The following is a 20,547-nucleotide window of genomic DNA, read 5'->3' as shown; positions in this document are numbered from 1 at the left end:
GTGAAGACATGTTGCTGTCCAAGAAGACAGACACAGTGTGAGCAAACCCAGATGTGTGCACAGGTGGGGTGCAGGGGTACCTCCACAAGGATGTGGATGGATCAAGGCAAAAGATTAAGGGAGTCTGTCACCTCAGGGACTGAAAAGCAGGCCCAGCTAGTTCCTTCCCTATGTCATAAGTGGTTTCTTGTCACTGGGTTACTGTCACTTGAATGTAGTTCTCTTGGAGCCTGAGACTTTTTCTCATGCTCACTACTGGATTCTCAGGATCAAAAGGCAACCTTGACATACAGTAAACCCCCATGATGTATCTTGATAGACTGGATTACTGATGGCTAGATATGGATAGAGAGGTAGATGTCAGGGCATGTGATGTAAGGATGGTGAGTTTGTTATGAGGATAGATGGGGGGGGGAGAAGAATAACTGGATAGGTGGGTGACCATAAGGCCCTCCATGTCCCCAGTCCTCAGTGTGAATCCTGAGTTTTTCTGGCCTTCAGCACCAGCTCTATAAAACCTCCTTGGAAAATTCCACCCTGGGTAGTCAGCAGGCTCCGAAGCCTCACCAGTTGCCAGAATCAACCAAGGCCAAACACTTCAGAACTCAGAGCAGAAAGGGCAAAGACTTCTTTGGAGCATCAGGAAAAGTGTTTCTGGGGTAACAGGAAAGAAGCCAGGCCAGGCAGGCCCTAAGGGATTTCAATAAAGAAGGGTCCTATAGAAGCACATCTACCCTCAAGTCAGGACTCCTGCCTCTGACTTACATACTGGGGCGGCAGCCACCAGCTCTCGGCTCTCCCCAGCATGCCTTCCCTATGCCTAGTATTCTTCATTTCCCACACCTTCACCAGCAGGGAAACCTATGCCCATCCATCTTCATGCTCATGTAGCTTACCGTTGAATCCTCACCACAACCTTAAGGAAATAAAGGACATCTACATCATGCTCCTATGTCATCTGTCCTCACCCCCTATTCAGCCCTGGACCTTGTAGCTCTCTAGAGTTTACCAGATCCTGGAGATGCCCAGGGACACTCTTCACCCGGTTATAGGTCCTCCCACAAGCATTTTGAGCTGAGGCAGCAGTTAACCTGGCCCACCTGCTATCATGGCCTGCCCCCTAGTGGCTATCTATGGCCATACACTATCCTCATCATGGCTCCAGTTCCATCCTGATGCCCTCTCTTCCAGCGTCAGCCAAGAATGTACCTTTGAGTCCTTGCCAACCTCCACAATGTCCCCATCACACCCACAATACACACCCACACACATACATGGACCTCTTAGTGTTTGACAACCTAGACAATGTCCCTATCACACCCCTAACACCCACCACACACACACACACACACACACACACACACACACACACACACACACACACACACAGGTCCCAAATGCTTAGTTTGGGATGTGACAGACTGCCCAGGCTTTCCATGCAAGTATGCATCCATCTTGATGGTGATTAGCACAGAGGGGAAGTGTTAGGATGTGATCTCTGAACCCACTGAGCTCATAAAGACAATAGCTAGGACTGTGTCAAGAGGCACAGGCGTCCTGTCTATTTTGGGGAGGTCCCAAGCAAAGCTGGTCAGCACCAAGGGCATCCTGGAGCTCATTAATCTACGTGGGAGTGACAGAGACAGGATAGAGGGTCCAGGAGACCTTCCGCCAGACGTTTCCTCCCAGCCTGCCAGGCTCTGCTCTCCGACTCACTCATGGAGCCCCCAGCCCCGGCCTCCGGACACCCAGCTTGGCAGCTCTCTATGGTAGATCAGCCACTTTCCTCTGAGAGATTAGAGGCCCCGGCATTTTGGGGTCCAGTCTTTGTTCTGTCCCCAAGGATGGCAAAGCAAGAAGGAAAAACACCACCTCCCCCACCCAGGCTGAGGAAAAGGATAACCTGCCTGGAAATAGCCCTGGTTCCCTTGGTCCAGTCTCCATGGAATTCAGAGGGATCAAAACCTTAATTGCTAGAGTCTTAGGCCCAACAACTGGCGAAAACCAGAAAGCTCTTCATTACACTGCTAAGCATCCCTCCCTCTCGCCCTCTTGCTCTCTACTAACTACTAAACAGGCAGTAGCTTGACATCAGCCGTGAAGGAAACATTTATATCTTGAAAACTGCCAAACAGTGTTAGGCCCACATCCTACATCAAGGCAAAAAGTCAAGAAAGCCCAGGGACTGGGTCAGCACCAAGGCCCACAATAGTTTTAAAGCCACAGAAACTTGGACTGCATAACGTATGTAGTTCCCAGCACCCAAGTTCCATCATACCCATGTGTCTAGTGTCAAGAGAGTCAGGAGATATGGGTTCTACTTGTGGACACCACCCATACCACTTCATCTCACCAATCCTTCGTTTTCAGTAGTAACTTGGGGTCAGGAATTCCTATCACAAAATGAGAACCTCATAGCATTGTCAAATAGACTATTACACAGCAAGTATTTAGACCATGGATAGCACTAAAGAGTAATTGTGCCCAGTTATTATCATCAACGCCTGTCACTGTTATTGCAATTATCCTTACTTTCTTCCTATCAAGGCTAACATTAGACTAGACACTTCTGACATAATGAAGAGGTCTCAGTGCTTTCCCCCTTAAACTGGGTACACTGAAGGCACACCACACCTGGGGATGACCAAAGATGTGGTGTGCACTGAAATCCTCAGAGAAAGGAGGACTTCACCAGCTGCATCATTGGTCATGTCAAAAACTATGACCAAGGGCAGGAAAGGTGACTCAGGTTTTCCTCAGAAAGAAATAGCACCTCAGAAATGCACCGCCTCATTTTGCTCTTCCCTCTACAAGAAAATGTCCCTTAGTGCTGGAATTAAAGGCATGTGTCACCACACCGAGCCTTAGAAAATGCCTTTTAAGAGTTCCAGGATCCACAAAAGTAGGGCCCACTAATGTGTACTTCAGCAGAGCCTTGCTTGGGAGTGCCAGGAGACAAGAGAGCAGAGAGTGATAGATAGGTAGATAGATAGATAGATAGATAGATAGATAGATAGATAGATAGATAGATAGAAAGGAAAAAAGAAAGATCGATCTAGGTGCAAGTTCATACATGGATGGCCATAAGCAATTGTTTTCATCTCTTTGAGCTTCTGCTTCATCTCTGCAAAAGGATAATAATTTTGACCTCAAAATGTAAGGTCACACAATATCAGAAAGAAAAGAAAGCATGTTCTCCATAATATGCAAATCCTAGCCCAAGATTATATATATACATATATATATGCTTTGTATAAACATGTACATAAACAAAGAAATGTATATGTAGGTAGATATATCATGTAGAAAAGGGAATACGGAAATTTACCAAGAAGAAATCGTTTTAAATACGATGTGAGGAGGGACAACTGGAAAATGGGCTCTTGAGTCATAAAAAAGGATATCAAGCTAATTGCTTTTTTAGTTTTAGCTCTGTCTTGGATTCTACAGGACTTGGTATTTTGTTGTTATCTTTCTCTTTCTCTGTCTCTGTCTCTATCTCTGTCTCTCTATCTATCTATCTCTCACTGTGTGTATGTGTGTATGTGTGTGTTAGGTAAGTGCATAAAATGTATCTGATGATAAAGTGTATAATCCACTGTGAGACCCCACAGCTCCACAGTTAGAACAGCTGTTCAACTGTATAGAAGTTCACTGAAATGTATAGACTAGTTTAATTTTATTGTGTGATTTTCTTTTCCAAGCTCTTTATAATAAAAGATTTTTAATTAAAAAAAAAAGAATCCAAGTAGAAATTTCTGGCACACAGTTCTCAGCACAGTCTTCAGTCTTCTATGTCACTATGCAGAGCTTTTGCATAAGGACCCCAAACCATGACACTGTGTTGCTTACTGCCAAGCATAACCTGATGTAAAAAATCCACCTCTTAGTTACTCAATTAGACCTGGTGCTGTAGCATATGACGTTTATTCTACAAAACAATCACAGCTATCTTAGCTACTTTTCCATTAGTGTGATAAGACACCATGACCAAGGCAACTTATGAAAGAAAGGACTTATTTAGAAGCTCGTGGTTGCAGAGGGTTCCAGGCCATGACCACCATGGCAGGGAACAAAGCAGCAAGCAGGCAAGCATGACACCGGAGCAGTAGCTGAGAACCTACATCTTGATCCGTGAGCATGAGGTGGAGAGAGCTAACTGGGAAAGGCATAGACTTCTGAAATGTCCAGACTTATCCCTAGTAACACACCTTTTCCATCAAGGCCACACCTTCTAATCCTTCACAAATAGTTCTACCAACTGGAGACCAAGTATTCAAATATACCAGCCTATGGGAACCATTCTCAGTCACAGGGCTGCACAAACCCACCTAGACAGCAACATAACCAGCGGTTAGCATCACCTGACAGTAACAAGATCAAACAAGAACAGACATGTGACCAAAGAGACAAAACCTCAGAAACTTTCCACCTTGGCACAAGACCAAAAGGATGAAGAATTATTATGATGGTTGTTTGAGGAGGGTTGCCATCACTGAATCCTAAGCCCCTCCCAGCATGTATGTCATTACCTACATGGGCATGCATGCAGATAGATTTGTGTGGATACGTGGGTAAGGGCTTGGGCAGATGTACCAATAGAACTTTGCATCTGTGGGCTTCCTAAGGTCACACATATTATGTTAGTCTATACTTCTTGGCAGGTGTGATGGTTAATAGCATTCACTTGACAAAATCTAGAATCACCTAGAAGACGCTCATCCAGATTAGGCTAGCCTATGGCATGTCCCCAATGGATGATCTAGAATGTCAGTTGAGATGGAAAGACCCACCTTAAGAGTAAGTAGCACTATTCTTTGAGTTGAGGTCCTATACAGCATAAAGGTGAGAAGGCGAGCTGAGCACTAACGTTCATCGCCCCCTGCTTCCTGACTACAGATGCAATGTGACCAGCGGCCTCAGGTTCCACTCCACGCTTTCCGGGCAATGACTGGACCATCCCCTTGAGTTGTGGCCCCCTTAAATTGCTTCTCCTCAGGCATTTGGCCACAACATTGAGAAAAGTAAGACAGCATATGCACACAGCAGAATAGCCATATATACATATATGCATTTATGTGTAGGAACCTGTGCTAATGTATACTAGCATGGGGTCTTATGTGTAGACCAGAGGGTGAGAGTGGCTACATGTGTGTGTGTCTAGCTACAGGCAGTGTACAGATGACTGTGGATGTGTGAGTGTGCAAACCTATGCATGTGTGTATTTTTAGGAAGAGACACAAATAAACATGCAGAAACAAGACGGTTGGGGGGAAGGGGTGACTTAAACACTTAGGAAGACAAACAACCCCCACAAGGATTTTGGAAGCACTCATTATGTACAAATAATGTATATGCTAATTACAAATGACTCCTTTCTGCTCGTTAAAGCAGAACTGCAACACTTTATTAGTTCAATTCTGTTACTCTAAACAGTTGAAAGCAATAAAAAAAATGGCTTTGGGGTCAAGCAGAAACCCCCATGGGAATTAGGAAGCCATCTCAGGCTATGTGAGTGGTCACCCAGGCCTGGAGTCAAGGCACCAATATGGATTCCTCCCTGCATGTCTGCCTTCACATTCAGTCACCAAATTCCATCAAGCTTGCCTCCTTTGTCCTATCTCTCTGAGCAGTGTGCTAGCCCTGCCCACATTTCTTCTGTGACAGCCCCCTGGATAGTTGCCCACATTTCTTCCCCACTGGCTGCAGAACTTGTGTCCTGCATCCATCCGCGAGATGCTGCTGATGACTATGACCATTCAGTCTCTCCCTGCCTTGACATCACTGCTGACACAAACTTGAACCCCACTGCTCATCCCACCATGGCCTGACTCCTGAACAGCAGCAAGCAGAGTGGCTCCCGGCAGCTTCCCAAGTCCTTCTTTCGCCTGGCTGATGACCCTGGGTCAGAGCACAGTTTTCTTTGGTCCCTAACAACATCCTTATCTCTGCTCCACTGGCTGGATTCTGTGTGGCAATGTTCACCTGGCTAGCTCGGCTGCAGTGAACCATACTCACTAATACACCCTCTCTGTCTGCTGTAAGCTGAGCATTTCTGTTGGCTTACTCCTTACCTCCCTCTTTAACTAGACTCTGGTGAAAGCTTGGCTGTGTTGACTTCTATATGTGTTCCGCACCTAGCATAGATTCTCACACAGAAGAAAGAGTAAACATGACAGGCAGAAAGCAAATTTACTGAATAAGTGTCTTTCTTTTGCTGCTCAGTTCTCCATACTGTCCCTGAAATGACAAGATCTACTCTGCCTTCATGAAATCCATTTTGATTATTAAAACGCAGACTTAAATTCCCCCCCCCTGTGTTCTGGGAACTACTCTTTAGTCCCCACAGGATCTCTGTCCTCTGCTAACTCCCAGGTCTCTTTCATGAATCCTTTCTCAGACTGGAAAGGCTGGGACTCAAACATGCCACTTAGAGGCTGCAAGGTGAAACAACTCAGAAACAGAGGACACCAGGGTAGGAAGGTGGCTATCGCAATGTCCAAGTAATTTCTCTCTGAGGATAGGTCAGCAAAGGTCCCCATTCTCAGCTCAGGTGATATACCCAAACCATTCACGGTCACACATTCTAAGTCCTGGTCACAATCCAGATTTCCCCTCCTCACTCTCCCACACCATCCTCTCTGTGTGCCCTTTCTATCCAAATGATATCTTACCTGGACATTTTATTTCATAACAGAGGTGTTCTTAACCTACAAAGTCAAGAAATATGTTCCTGCTGTGATGATATGTGACCCCAAATGAGCATTTGCTCATCTCTACCTCACAGGCTACAAGCTATACATGCAACCAAATTATGGACTTCATGAAGACAATATATTTTTCGTGGAGGACAGTAACAAGTTTGACAAGGATATGGCCGAGGGCATTATCTCCCCAAACACCCACCTCAGTAGCCTGCTTCCTCCAGAAAGGCCCCAGTTCCTTATGTTTCTACAATCTCCTAAGAGAGTGCCACCATCTAGGAGTCAAGCAAGCAAGTACTTGAGCCACGGAGTGACAGTCTGGTCACACATAATGGGTACTGTTTGAAAGGAAGAACTCTATGAGTGTGCTTTATTATGCTTCAGTTGTTTTTAAAAAGAGTCATTCCAAAGCTGTCCCAGCGAAAGCATGCCATTCTGGGAGGAGGATAGGATCATCAGCTAAGCCAAAGGAAGAGAACGCACATCTCAAAAGTTCATCACTGTGCGAAAGAATGTGGCATAAGAAAGACTTACCATTAAAGATCAGTGGAGAAATTGTTTAGTCAATAAATGGTGTTGTACAATTTGATATCTACATGAGAACTGAAGGAAAATTAAATTCCACATCCATACCACTGACATACATGGGTTCCATATAAAGAACCTAAGTGAATTTTAAAAAGACAGAAAAGCAATGTAAAATTTTTCTGAGGAAAATAAAACAACTTTATAATATCCAAAGAGTGGAACGTAGCCTCTGCATAGTGGTACACACCTATAATCCCAGCCCCTGGGAGGTAGACACAGGAGGACCAGAAGTTCAAGATCACAGTAAATTCAAGGCCAACCTGGGCTACATGAGATCCTGCCTCAAAAAGCAGACAAATGAAAAACCAAAGAATGAGATGTTTATAAGGCAAAAAACGCACAAATCAAATGGGAAAGATGGACATAATTTTATACAATAGAATTAACTCTGAGAAGGCATGATTCCCATAAGGGAAGAGGAAGTCTGCAGTTGTTAAAGGGCTGATTCCTATGAGGCATAAAAACACCTAAAAACTAATTTAAAAACACAGGCAAATAGTGCAGATGATATACAGACACACAAGAGATTGAAACTAAAAATCTAAATAAGGCATCACTAAATAAATAAATAAATGAATAAATCTCAAAATCACTATCGGTCAGGGAAAAACACACTTAAAAAATAAAATGCTGCCTTTTACTGTTCATATTTAAGTGTCTACATGTTGGAGTCATGATGTAAGAGAATGGGAATTTATTATACTCTTGGTAAAGATACAATGCATACAACTCAGTATTGTAAGAGAGCATTGTGGGCATCTATGTGTAAAAATGCTATTATGGTGGGAATATGTGTGTTCCCTGGACTCAATGTTAAAAACCCTACCACTGAGACTATAGGAAGAGGAATGGATCCTTTGGAAGATGGCTGGGCATTGAGGTTATGTAATAGTTTCCTCTGAATTGAAACATCCCTCCAGGAGGGAGAGATTACTTCTGAAATTTAGAAAGTAAAAGAAGTTGCAGGTCTGGGAAAGCAGGTTATAGCAGTGGTGAACACCCCTGGGGAGGGAAGTCTGGCCAGCTGAGGTACACAGAGCAGAATCTCAGACCTGCTGAGCTGCCTGCAAGCTGGCATAGAGCTCCAGGGCTGCAGGCCCTTGAGTCTATACTTGGGGTGGCCTTTCAGTGATGCAACTGTTCTGAGTCACCCCTGCTCCTTTAGTAACCCTAAAAAAGCTCACTGGTTCATCAGGTGAGACTTCAGTAAAATTGTTATTTTTGTTTGTCACAAGTTCTCTATTGAGGGTGAATAGATATGTGTGTCATGTCTCCCCAGGAAAAGTGTCATTTTCAATGCTCCTATTAAAAGCCCTTCTTGCTGTGTGATGTTGGTGTGATCAGTTTCTTGAACAGACTAAGACAGATTTCTGACTCCATAATGCTCAAATGCTGTCATTTTAGGCCTGAATCTTAGAAGGGAGAACATATCACAGCTTGAATACCCATGGACATGGATGAATACCACAGTAATTTGTATGCTAGTATTTTATTAATCCAAACGCATTTTACAAAAAAATGTAAGTATGGCTTCCAATAGGAATGTTATACTTGGACTTGATACAAAGCTCACAGATTTGAGTATGCAAGGAAAACCAGGCTTTAAAGTTAAACAACAATTTGTAACTAAAACTTTAATCCCAAGGATTCTCAAAAATATATTACAAATGACAGCATGAAAAAGAAATGTTGCACAGTAACTCAAAGGTTCAGCTCTACAATGTACCCTTACTGATAGGACACTGATAACTTCCAAATAAAGAATGTTACAGCTTTGTTTCCATACATAGCAATCAGTAAGGAACCTCTGAAAGCCTTCAGGGAGTACTTCCCACCCTTTCCCTATTAGCTGGTGTTCACTAACAGCTTTTAAAGACTGCCTATGATTTTACCCACAGCTCCACACTGTATCCCAGCTTCTAGACAAACTAGAGCTTTATTCCATTCCCCACCAGTGGTTTCTATATCATTAGCACATCACACTTTAACTGTGCAGAATCTAGGTTTATTTCAATCTATGAAAAACTAAAGTTTAAAGCAAATTTGAACAGCTAAAACATCTTTAAAGTGTGTCGGAAGTGGGATATGAATTTCCACATAGAATGACAAAAGCTTAAAAGGAATTTTAGAAACAAAAGAACAGAGAAAAGCACAGCTTCTTGATAGCAGCATTTTTCTCAGGTGAGCTCTGTTTTGCTAGAGACAAGCAGAGACTCACGTGGCTCACTTAAGGGAGTCTTCCTGACTCAGCATAAGCGGGGGAAAAGAAAAAAGTAAAAAAACCAACAAGTTTTTTAAAGAGGCTCTGATAACAATTGAAAGGTGTGGCTGGAAGTGGCAATGACCATATCTCCAAGCCGGCAGCTTTTGCTGGATGTCAGCATAGACTGAAGCAGTGAGCTGGAGTCACGCTCACGCCCGCCATCTTGGAAAAACTGCAGTTTAAACAGCCGCGGTTTTAACAGATAAGACATGTGGCCAGAGAAACATAAAGATTTACAGTAAAGTCAGACTTGGATGAAGAAAAACCTCTAAAGTTTTACAGTGTGTTTAAAAATATACGTAGAATTGAGAGGGAAAAAGAAACGGCATACTGGTAAATCAATAGAGAAGCCAGCTATGGTAGCACACGCCGGTAGGATTTGCTCCAGATGCAGAGGCAGGCAGATTTCCAGAGAAACCCTGTCTCAGATAAATAAACAAACAAATAAATAAATTAATAAATGTAAAAGAAATAGAGTAATAATGATAGATAGATAAATAAATAAGCCATGTAAAGATGGAAAATACATAGAGAGTCTGGATACTGTATGCTATTGTGTTTTTCAGTTTTTTGATTGCTAAAGAAGGGAAAACTGCTAAAGTATACTTGATTATAAATGCTGCTGAATTAATCCAACTTATATATTTCAAAAATGCTTTGACCTATAACTTTAAATATAAGGATCAGTTACTTGGGAAAAGAGTTTTTGTTTATGTTTCCATAGAAAATGGAAAGCTGTGGATTCCTTCCAGGTTTATGCAGTTTGATGAACCAAGACCCCCAGAAAGCAGTGGGCCAGGTGTGTTCCAACAATTAAGACAGCTAAGATGATGCAGCCTGACAGTCCCCAAAAATAAGGACTTATACAGGTTTCTGTGTTTTGTCATGATCCCCATGGTATGAACAGTGCTCCCATCCAGCAGGAAGCAGTTTGGAATGAGCAATGTTGAAATTCTGATATTGTTTATAAATCTTTGTTTTCATTTAAATGGGGTTGCTTATACTTGTTTAATGATCATAACCAATCTCTTTTTAATGGCAAAAGGGGTATTATGGTATAGAAATGAATACTTTGTATTGGTATGATTTTTCATTTATTGATACAAATTCAAAATCAATTTTGTGATGTGCATATATTTCTCCTCTTGATTAAGTATTGTGCTTATACTGATCTTTTAAAACCTAATGCATAATTAAATACAGATTATAGATAGTTACTTATAATAGTCAGAACTTATAGTTAGGTAAGTTAGGTTTTATAGATACACAGAAATACATTTGAGATAGTCTTCAAACCTTTCAAAGACCTTCAGAAAATGGCATATAAAATGGTTTAGGGTTTTTCTTGACAATGAGAAATGTCTATTCCTGGCAGCACCAATTATATCTGAGAGGAAGATGGGCATCGAAGAAACTCGTTGTGGAGTTTGCTTTCAACATGGCAAGATTGGCCATTTGGACAAGAAACTGCTCTTGCTTGGACTGCTTGACTGTTGCTGTACAAACTGGACATGTAGGACCCACAGGAAAGTGACTGCTGAACTCAAACAGTCATTCAGGGTTCCTGCTTCATGGAAGAGTCTATGAGACTTTTTTCAGGACACAGAAAAATGAATGGCAGACTGCCAATGCAGATGGACAGTTTGAAATTTCCTGCTTTGCTGAGAAGTCTTCCAGACACACTGTGGCCTATGGGCTGAAGATGGATGCCCCGACAATACAGAGGAACTTCGGGTGACTGTCCAGGCAGCGAGAGATCTCTGTCAATTCTAGTGTTTATATATCATCCTTCTGTGGTCTTTGATGGAGTTGAAGACAGTTATAATTGTAGTTTTCCTTGGTTATGATAAAAGATAAGCTACATATAAGACCTTAGACTCACAAAGATAGGATAGATGATATTTTTCTTTAAATCTTACTAAATGTTAATGGACAAAATATTGTAACTATGTTCTTACTTGATAACTGTTCTGTTATATATAATTTGACTATGCTAAAGTTAAAACCTTTCTTTTTATTTAGACAGAAAAGAAGATATGATGGGGAAGTCCTCTGTGTATGTGTCAATAAAGCACTGTTGGCCAATAGAGAAACAAGATAGGTGAGACTAGGAGTCCAGGAGGATTATGGGAAAGAGAGACACACAGGAGCCACAATGTAGCTGCCATAGGGCTAAGAGGTCCAGGCCCCTTTCTCCGGCAACAGAAATACTTAGATTAACAATTATGGAGTAAATACTTAAGTCAGAGATAGCCAGTAAGAAAACAAGAAAACGGCTAACAGCTTCATAGTTAATATAGCCTACTGTGAGTTCATTTGGGACTGATGCAGCTCTAGAACCAGGCTGCTGGGAAGGCTGCACTCTACAAAAATTCACCAAGATTATGAAGTCTCAAACAAAACTTGAATGTCCTGTAATACTCCTGTCCAATAAAATTATTTCCTGTACTGATCTTCTACTTCCTTTCATTTGACGTAGACTGGCTACGAGACCTAGAGAAGGGTTGATATGGCTTGTGGTTTCTCTCATGAGACAGAGACCTTTCTCTTCTCCTATCTTTAGAAAATGACCTGCTCCAGCTTTGAGAGAAGCTTTTCCTTCTTGGAGATCTTCGATGAGGAGGATTCCTCCTACGGTAATCATCTAGAGTGCGTAGACCCCAAGAGGGAGGTGAGCCACAATTGCGACTTCTTTTTGCACCATTTGACGGTTCCACTCTCACATGGCAGCCACATAGTGTTCTTCCATCCAGCTCTCGGACAGCATCAGCAGCATCTCAGGGATCCTCAAATTCAACGAAAGCAAACCCAGGAGGGTTCCGAGCAACCCACACACTTCGAAGTGGTCCATAATAGCCCAAAGCCCACTCTAGTTGAGTCTTGTTCCCACAGTTTCCAAAATTACCTACATACTCTTTACAGTCTAATGGACAGGAATCATGATGCATTTCGAGATCTTGGGTTCAAACACCGAAGCTCAAATGCCAGCACTCCGACAGGACCACCCATGCTCTTTGGGATCTGCTTGGGTAGATACTCTCCATTTCCTGGTGTCCACGAAATACCACAGCAATGTTTATAAGTAGAAAAATCTAAGCAGAAGCAAGGATGGGTTAATGGGTAGAGAAAGCTTTTGATGTGTCTGATGTTCATGATAGCTCTTCAAATGGGTAAATGAGGATCTCTTGGTACTAACATGAGTAAATCTTAATGATGTATAGTCATTAAATTTTTTCAGGACTATGAACACAGTGCAATAAGATCTATGGTAATTTTAAATATTCAAATAACCCATTTGTGAATACAAATTTACATATAATTTTTAAAACATGAAAAGAATGGTTATAAACCAATCTTCATTTGATAATTACTTCTAGGGTGGAAAGATAAGGAAGATGGACTGTCCTACTCTCTAACTATCTGTAGCACTTTATGCTACAGATATTTAGCAGTAACTGTTAAGAGAACTTGACCATTGATTAGACAGAATGCTAAAAGAGTCTACATGCTATGCAGATTCCAACGAGGCATCTGGTATATTTTAGAAAAAAGCAGAGAAGAGCTGCCTTGATGGTAGTGATTGAGTTCTTGAACTGATTAAGACACCAAACGAATGAACCTCTGGTGTAGGAATCATAACCAAGACCTTAAATGAGTGATAAATAAATATGGGGATGGTGTATAAGGTAGAAAGATGGCAAAGGGTGGACCCTTGAGATGTTCTGAAATGTTCTTAAATCAAAGATTTCATGAATGGGGCCAAGCAATAACCAAAGATGTCAAAGAAAAACAAGACCACAGGACCCCAAGAAAACCTTCCCTTGAGGAAAGGAGACCAGTGCTGTCTGGTATTCCATCCGTGAAATTAATTCCCAGATGTTCCCATTAGATGGAACAATACAATGCTCTCCATTGGCCTAAGGGGATAGACTAACTGCTAGCAAAAGCTTTGTGGAAGTCTATATTTGAAGTAAGATGAGCAAGCCATGATGAGAAAGTCAGTAAGCAGCACCCCTCCATGGCATCTGCATCAGCTCCTGCCTCCAGGATCTTGCTGTTTAAGTTCCTGTCCTGATCTCCTTCAATGATGAACAGTGATATGGAATTGTAAATCAAATAAATCTTTTCCTCCCCAAGTTTATTTGGCTTTGATGGCTAATCACAGCAATAGTAACCTTAACTAAGATGCCCCATTTCCAGTACACAGAGTACACAGTGATGTGATATCACCCTCAAAAGGCTGAGGTAGACACATCACTGGAGTTCTGCCGGCTGTAACTCAAATGACCTAGCCTTTGGGCTGGCTCTGCTTTGTGCCTGTAGCTTTGAGGATAGATGTTCCATGTTTCTGTCATCTCTGACTTCACACCTCCACCACAATCTCAGCTTTGCTCTCATGGCTATACACATCACACCCTCAGGGACTGTGCACAGGGAATCTGGCTTTGTTACATACTGTCTAGCATCACAGAACTTCTCTTGATATCTAGGTGAAATCCTCTATGATCAGTCACCTCTTGTATTCTGTGTGTCTTCAAAAACAACATCAAGATCATCAAGATCAATGACACCAAACCTACCACCAAGTCAATATTCCCTCCCACTCAGACCACAAATACACCAGCAGCCTTTGAGTCCCTATATACACAAGCATGGCGAACTTAATCCTGGGAACTTCCTTAATGACACTGTTCAAGCACTCTGTGCTCAGAAAAAGCCTTTTAAACGAGTTAATACAGTTACACCCTTGAGCCCGCAATGAGTATTCCTGAGATGCCCTAACAGCATGTTTTGTACTGTTCTGGTAAAAATTACAGAATTCTTTTTAGTGGGACTAATCTGTTGAGCTATCACACCTGGCTACAGCATTATATGTGCTTCTATTCTGACCAACCTGAAAGTTTTCCAAGTCTTTCTGTTTTACATTTTTCTTCTCGTTGTTGCCTGCAAAAAGCAGCAAGTGACACCCAAGCCACTTCCTGAATGATATTTTTTAAATCAGGTGAATACTCCATTGTGTTTAAAATCTTTCTCACTCAAAATCTCAGGGCACAGATAAAATGAAGGTAAGTTCTTTGCCAGAATATAAGACACATAGCCTCAAATCCAGCTCCTGATCTGTGGTGGTTTGAATAAGAACAACCCCCATGGGCTCATATATTTGGATGCTTAGTCACCAGAGAGTGGAACTCTTTGAAAGGATTAAAAAGTGCCACTGGGGGTGGGCTTTGAAGTTTCAAAAGCACATGCCACGTACTCCCCCCCCCACCTCCCTTCTCCCTTCTCCCCTCTATCTTCCTCCCTCTTTCTGCTACAGATCAGGATCTCTCAGTTACTGCTCCAGCACTGGCCTGCATGCCACCATGCTCACCACCACAATAATCATGGACTAAACCTCTGAAAATGCAACCAAGTCCCCAGTTAAATGCTTTCTATCATGTTTTGGCCATGGTGTCACTTCACATCAATAGAATAGTGACTAAGATACAATCCATCTGAGTTGTCATTTCTATCCTAAAATCTCCCAAATATCGTCTTTATTCTCTACATTGTTTTTAGTGCTCTATTCTTCTTAGCTCACATCCAAGCTGAACATTGAGTTCCACTCACATTTCTAGGGCTTTTCCAGCTTGCATCTCCAAATTACATTTCCAAATCCTCCCATAAATCACTTCTAGGGACTCCTGAATCACATGGTCAGGTATAGATAGTCCCAACAACATCTCAGTTTGCTTATGTTAAGGCAGACTATCATAGCTGAGAGTGCATGGAGAAAATCTACTCACATCGTGGTGCCAAGGGAATTGAAGAAAGAGAAAAGTGAGCAAAGAATAAAACTAACCTTTTAAAGGCATACCATCTGTGACTAATTTCCCCAGTAACATCTTCACAGTAGTACCACCAAGCCTTCAATACCTCAGCCTTTGAGGGGCATTGCATGCCCAAACTCTAACTCTCACCTAAGTATTAGTTTATTGTAGTCAATTAATGCCAAGTCATTTTGCACATCTACTCCATGTTTTTGATGTCTTGGTAAAGAGCCAATAAACTCAAAGTTCCTGGTATAAAACATGACTGGAATGGGAAACAGTTAGGAACAGTAGCTAGGTAAACACTGGGCCGAGGCTTCCTGGGTGAGAGTTGGTGAATATACTTGAAAACTGATACAGAGCCAGAAGGAAAAGAGTTTGAAGACTCTGGAAGAAAAAGATCATTGTTGGAAATGATAGCTGGAAGGGGCGTGTTTGTACAGTTGAAAAGAATCAGCCTAACACTGGAGATAGTAACCTTTCCACATGCCGAGAAAGAGGGCTGGCAGGGTGAATGCCAGCTGAGATACAGCCAGAGCGAGGAATGTAACACACAGAGCACCCACCCCTTCCACTGCTTCAGTTTTCTCGATGACCCAGTGTACAAAATTACCTCCTCATTGTAAGAAATGAGGTTGGAGATATAATGATGCCAGATGCCAGAAAGCCAAGTACTCTGAGGAATAAGAGAGAACAATCATGGGACAGTCCTGGTGGCACTGGAAACCCAGGAAAAGGTGAAGACCAGGAGTTTGCAGAGGACGGGACACAAGCTTTCAAGTATCCAAGTAAACACTGTTGTCTCACAGTCTGCTGTGAGTCTGCTGCATCTGACCAACATGAAAACACTGGAGCATGCAAGACTCAGGCCACCAGGTAGGGTCCCACTAGCATGACAGAAGGTCTGCTCATGGGTGTGTGGACAGGTGAGTACTAACAGTGATATGGTGGAAACTGAGTCATAATGTTGCTGCATTGACCCAACAGGGCTGGCTTGTGTGGGACTTCTAGAGCAAAGATCTGTGGATTCTCAAGTCTACCCTAAGACATGCCAGACTCAGAGTCCTTGTTTGTGTGTCTCAATATCTACCAGGAAACCTGGTTAAACAGTGAAAGTCTGTAGCATGAATTCTAGTTGCTATTAATAATTAAAAACCCAGAGGCAGATAATTGGGGTTAAAGCTAAAGATCAGAGAGGCAATGTGGCCAACCACTGGAGTATTCTCACCTCTGCTAATGCTCAGGCCGAAGGGGCGATCCACTGAACCTCAGACTGCATTGCTCTCCACAAAACCTCAGACTCTCAGACTGCAAGGAGTTCCTGCCTCCTCCCACCTTATATTCCTTTCTCCATCCAGCCATATCACTCCTGTCTCCACCTCCCTAGTGTTGGATTAAAGGCGTGTGATCCCAAGTGCTGGGATCAAAGGCATGAGCTCTGTTTCTCTTTTAAACTGATTCACTTTCATATAGCCCAGGGTGGCCTTGAACTCACAGAGATCCATCTGCCTCTGTCTCCTGAGTGCTGGGATTAAAGGTGTGTACCAGCACTGCCTAGCCTTTATGGCTAACTAGTATGGCTACTGGGACTAAAGGTGTGTGCCACCACTGCCTGGCCTCTGGCTGTGGCTGGCTTTGCACTCTGATCTTCTGGCAAGCTTTATTTGTTATATCATAAATAAAAGTCCCCTTTCCATGCTTCAAGATTTTGATGAAAAGAAAGCTCCATTTTGACTCACGCTGAGGTCAAGTTCATCCTTGTAGGTAGCCAAGGACTTCAATTCTGCAGAATCTGAGACCCAGATGGCCTTGGCATGTGAAACCCATCTCAAATCCCTGAAAGATGGAGAAAGCTTGGGGACCCACTGCATCTTCTGAGGCATGAATGGGTTAAGTGAAGCTCTGGGAACCTGCATACTTTTTATTACATTATAGGGATGTTATTCCATTATAAATAATGCCACGGGATGCATTATTTATACATTTAATATTGTGCTTGCTTATAAGTCAGATCTCTTCACTTTTAGATAAATACTCCATCTGCAGCCCACCTCCAGCAGCCACCCACAGACAGGAGAGTGAGAGGCACCATGCACTCTGCTCTCTCAGACAGCGGAGGGAGAGCAGACACATGGCAGAGACAGCAAAAAACCCTGTGATGGAAAGCAGATAATGTCTTTTTGAAAACTAACAGATGGCTCTTTTGAAAGCCCCTTTCAGCTCCCCTCTACTCTGATAAGAGGGGGTAAGCAAGATACACTAGAGAGAGCTTTATGGGTTTATACTTGCTTTCTTAAGAACCCAGAAGGTAGGAGACAGACAAAGAGCTGGGACAGGTATGGGTGGGAGAGGGACTCCAAGTTCCTCTGGCCATTAGACTGGACAACCTCATTCACAAAACAGGAGCAATGAAGGTTGCTCTTTCTCATTTGTGAAAACATTTGTCCAATCAGAATATTTATCATGGCAGCTTTCCATGTGCCAACTCTTGAACTAAAACAGACCCAGAGATGAATATGAGCTTTACCAAGGGTCTTGCCATCCATGTGAACATAAAATCACCTTAATGTAGCAATGGTTCGTGGCACAGCATGATCTTCAACAGAATCCAAGACAGCCAGCTGTAGAAATCAGGCATGCTGTTCATACATGAAGTCCTAGTTTGCCTCTCTGTTGCTGTGATAAAACACTGACCAATAGAGCTGCCCTAGACATAAAACTTTCCTATCACTATAATACTTTAATTCAATATAACTATTATCAGTTATGTTCCACCCACTGTACCTACAAATGAGCACTGCGCACCTATTCAGAGACACAGTTTCTGTTGCAGGACTCACAGCAGAGGCCAACACAGACTGGGTTCTAGTCCTTGGAATTAACATGCTGATGGAGAAAGACAAGAAATAAGTCAACCAGAAAGATTATTACAGAAGCCAAAAGTACCAAAAACTAAATCAAAACATAGAGGACATCTCTAAGTTGGGAACACTAGCACTAAAACCTGGCTGTCAGGTAAACATGTAGAGACTGGGGTGGGGAGTGCCAAGACTTTGAAGGGTATGTTGAATTTGCACATGGAGAACTGGAAGGAAGGGGTTTCTGAGATTGGGGAAAAACAAGCAAAGGCAGACATCCATGGCAGAGTAAGGTAAAATATTGAAGAAGTTCACATAAGTTGGGAGAAACCTACAAGAAAGATGAGTAGACTAGAATGATGGGGAATGTTCTTCTGTGTGTATATTTATCTTATTGGTTAATGAATAAAACAATGATTGGCTGATTGGCCAGACAGGAAGTGACATAGCTGGTCAGAATCAGGATATAAGCAGGTGCAAACAGGAAATCACTTTCTTCTCTGTGGAGACACTTAGTAGTCACAATATAAGCCGCCAAAAGAGTTAGAGGTCCAGATCTTCCTCTGGTAAGTTAAGACCATGTGCAAATACTTAGATTAATAGAAATGGGTTAATAATTAAGACAGAGCTAGCCAATAAGAAGCCCAAGACACTGACCAACAGTATCATAATTAATACAGTGTCTGTGTGTTCGTTTGTGGCTGAAGCAGCAGTGAGACCTAGCTGGGACCAAGAACCTCTCGCTTCGTTGGAACCATCTGGAGAGATGAGGACACAGCCTGAGAGGACTACATTCTCCCTCATAGGTAAGGCAGACAGCAAATATAAGCACCTACAGAGCATAGTCAGCTGAAAGCTACCATATCTGGTAGCTACGGCTAGTGTGACTTGAAGAGCCAGGGCAAAGAATGAGGGTGGAAACCACCCTGGAGCTTCCTCAACCATCCAACCCTTTACATCAACTCCTCTGCCTCTCCGTTTTGCTCTGTAAATCTCAAAACTTCTCGAAGTGTTTACAATACAGGCCATTGGAGTGGCAATGTTTTCTAGTCTTGTCTATCATGTCTCTTTTAAAACTTGGAGTCCTGGGCTTGTGAGATGGCTCAGCAAATAGAAGGTGTGCCTGTCAACACGGTCGATGGCATGAGTTCAGGCCCCAGGTGGTGAAGAGAAGCAACGCCTGCACGATATTGTCTTACTTCCGCCCGCATGCTACCCTCGTATGCTTTTTTGTTGCCATGATAAAGCACTGCCCAAAACCAAATGCAGAGAGGAAAGGATTTGTTTGTCTCACAGGTTGCAGTTCATCATTGAGGGAATCCAAAGCAGAAACACAAATGGAGGAACTAAAATGGAGGCCGGAGAGGAATTTCTACTTACTACCTTGCTTTCCATGGCTTTATCAACTTGTCTTCTTATACAACCCAGGACTACCTGACCATAGGTGACATTACCCACAGTGGTCTAGGACCTCCTAGACATGCCCACAAGTCAATCTGATAGGTGCACTTACTTTTCTTTTTTTAATTATTTTAACTTTTATGTGTATGAATGTTCTGCCTGCATGAATGTCAGTGCATGAGGACAGAAGAGGGAATGAGATCTGGCATTAGAGTTACAGATGATAGTAAACTGCCATATGGGTTCTGGGAATCAAACTGGGATCCTCTGGAAGAGCAGCCGGTGCTCTTAACCACTGAACCATCTCTCCAACCCAAGATAAAAGCAAGTCTTCAGTGAAGGCTCTCTCTTCCCATTTGTATCCAGTTAACAAAAGGAACCTGCATACATGCCAAGGCATGCACACATATAAGTAAGTTAACAAATGGATACAAATAACTCACATTCTTTGGAAATTAGAGGCCTATGTCCTAGAACCAGTGAGCTAAGGACTTTGGTTCCCCATAATTTTGTCTCAATGGCATCTTCCAAGCTTGATTGTTGTACCATTTGTTATCACCAGAAGATGGGGGAAACTGAGTGGATGGAAGTTTTCATACTTTTTTTTGCAATTTCAACATGAAGGTAAAATCAAAATCATTTAAAAAAGAACTAGGAAAATTATCCAACAGAAAAACATAGTGACTGGGTATCTTTGATCTCTGGTCCTCCAAAGGACAATTTCCAGTGTCCAGTAAGTTAAAAGACCTTTGATACACAGTAGGGAGATGGTTGTCTATCAGAATACCCCTTCTTTTACACACACACACACTCATAAACACACACACACTCTCTCTCACACGCACGCGCGCGCTCACACACACACACACACACACACACACACAGAGGCACGCACAGGCCTTCTGTCTGGCCCACCTAGTCTT

The 20,547-nt window shown here is 42.6% G+C and overlaps 1 pseudogene; it reads right to left on the bottom strand.

Moving 5' to 3' along the window:
- Nucleotides 1–12,011: 12,011 nt before the first annotated feature.
- Nucleotides 12,012–12,503, bottom strand: LOC101825774 (annotated as a pseudogene).
- Nucleotides 12,504–20,547: the final 8,044 nt, after the last annotated feature.

Source organism: Mesocricetus auratus, unplaced genomic scaffold (genome assembly GCF_017639785.1).
Source record: "Mesocricetus auratus isolate SY011 unplaced genomic scaffold, BCM_Maur_2.0 Super-Scaffold_100028, whole genome shotgun sequence".
In the NCBI taxonomy this organism is placed as follows: domain Eukaryota; kingdom Metazoa; phylum Chordata; class Mammalia; order Rodentia; family Cricetidae; genus Mesocricetus; species Mesocricetus auratus.
This window is presented reverse-complemented; position numbering and strand designations above follow the sequence as displayed.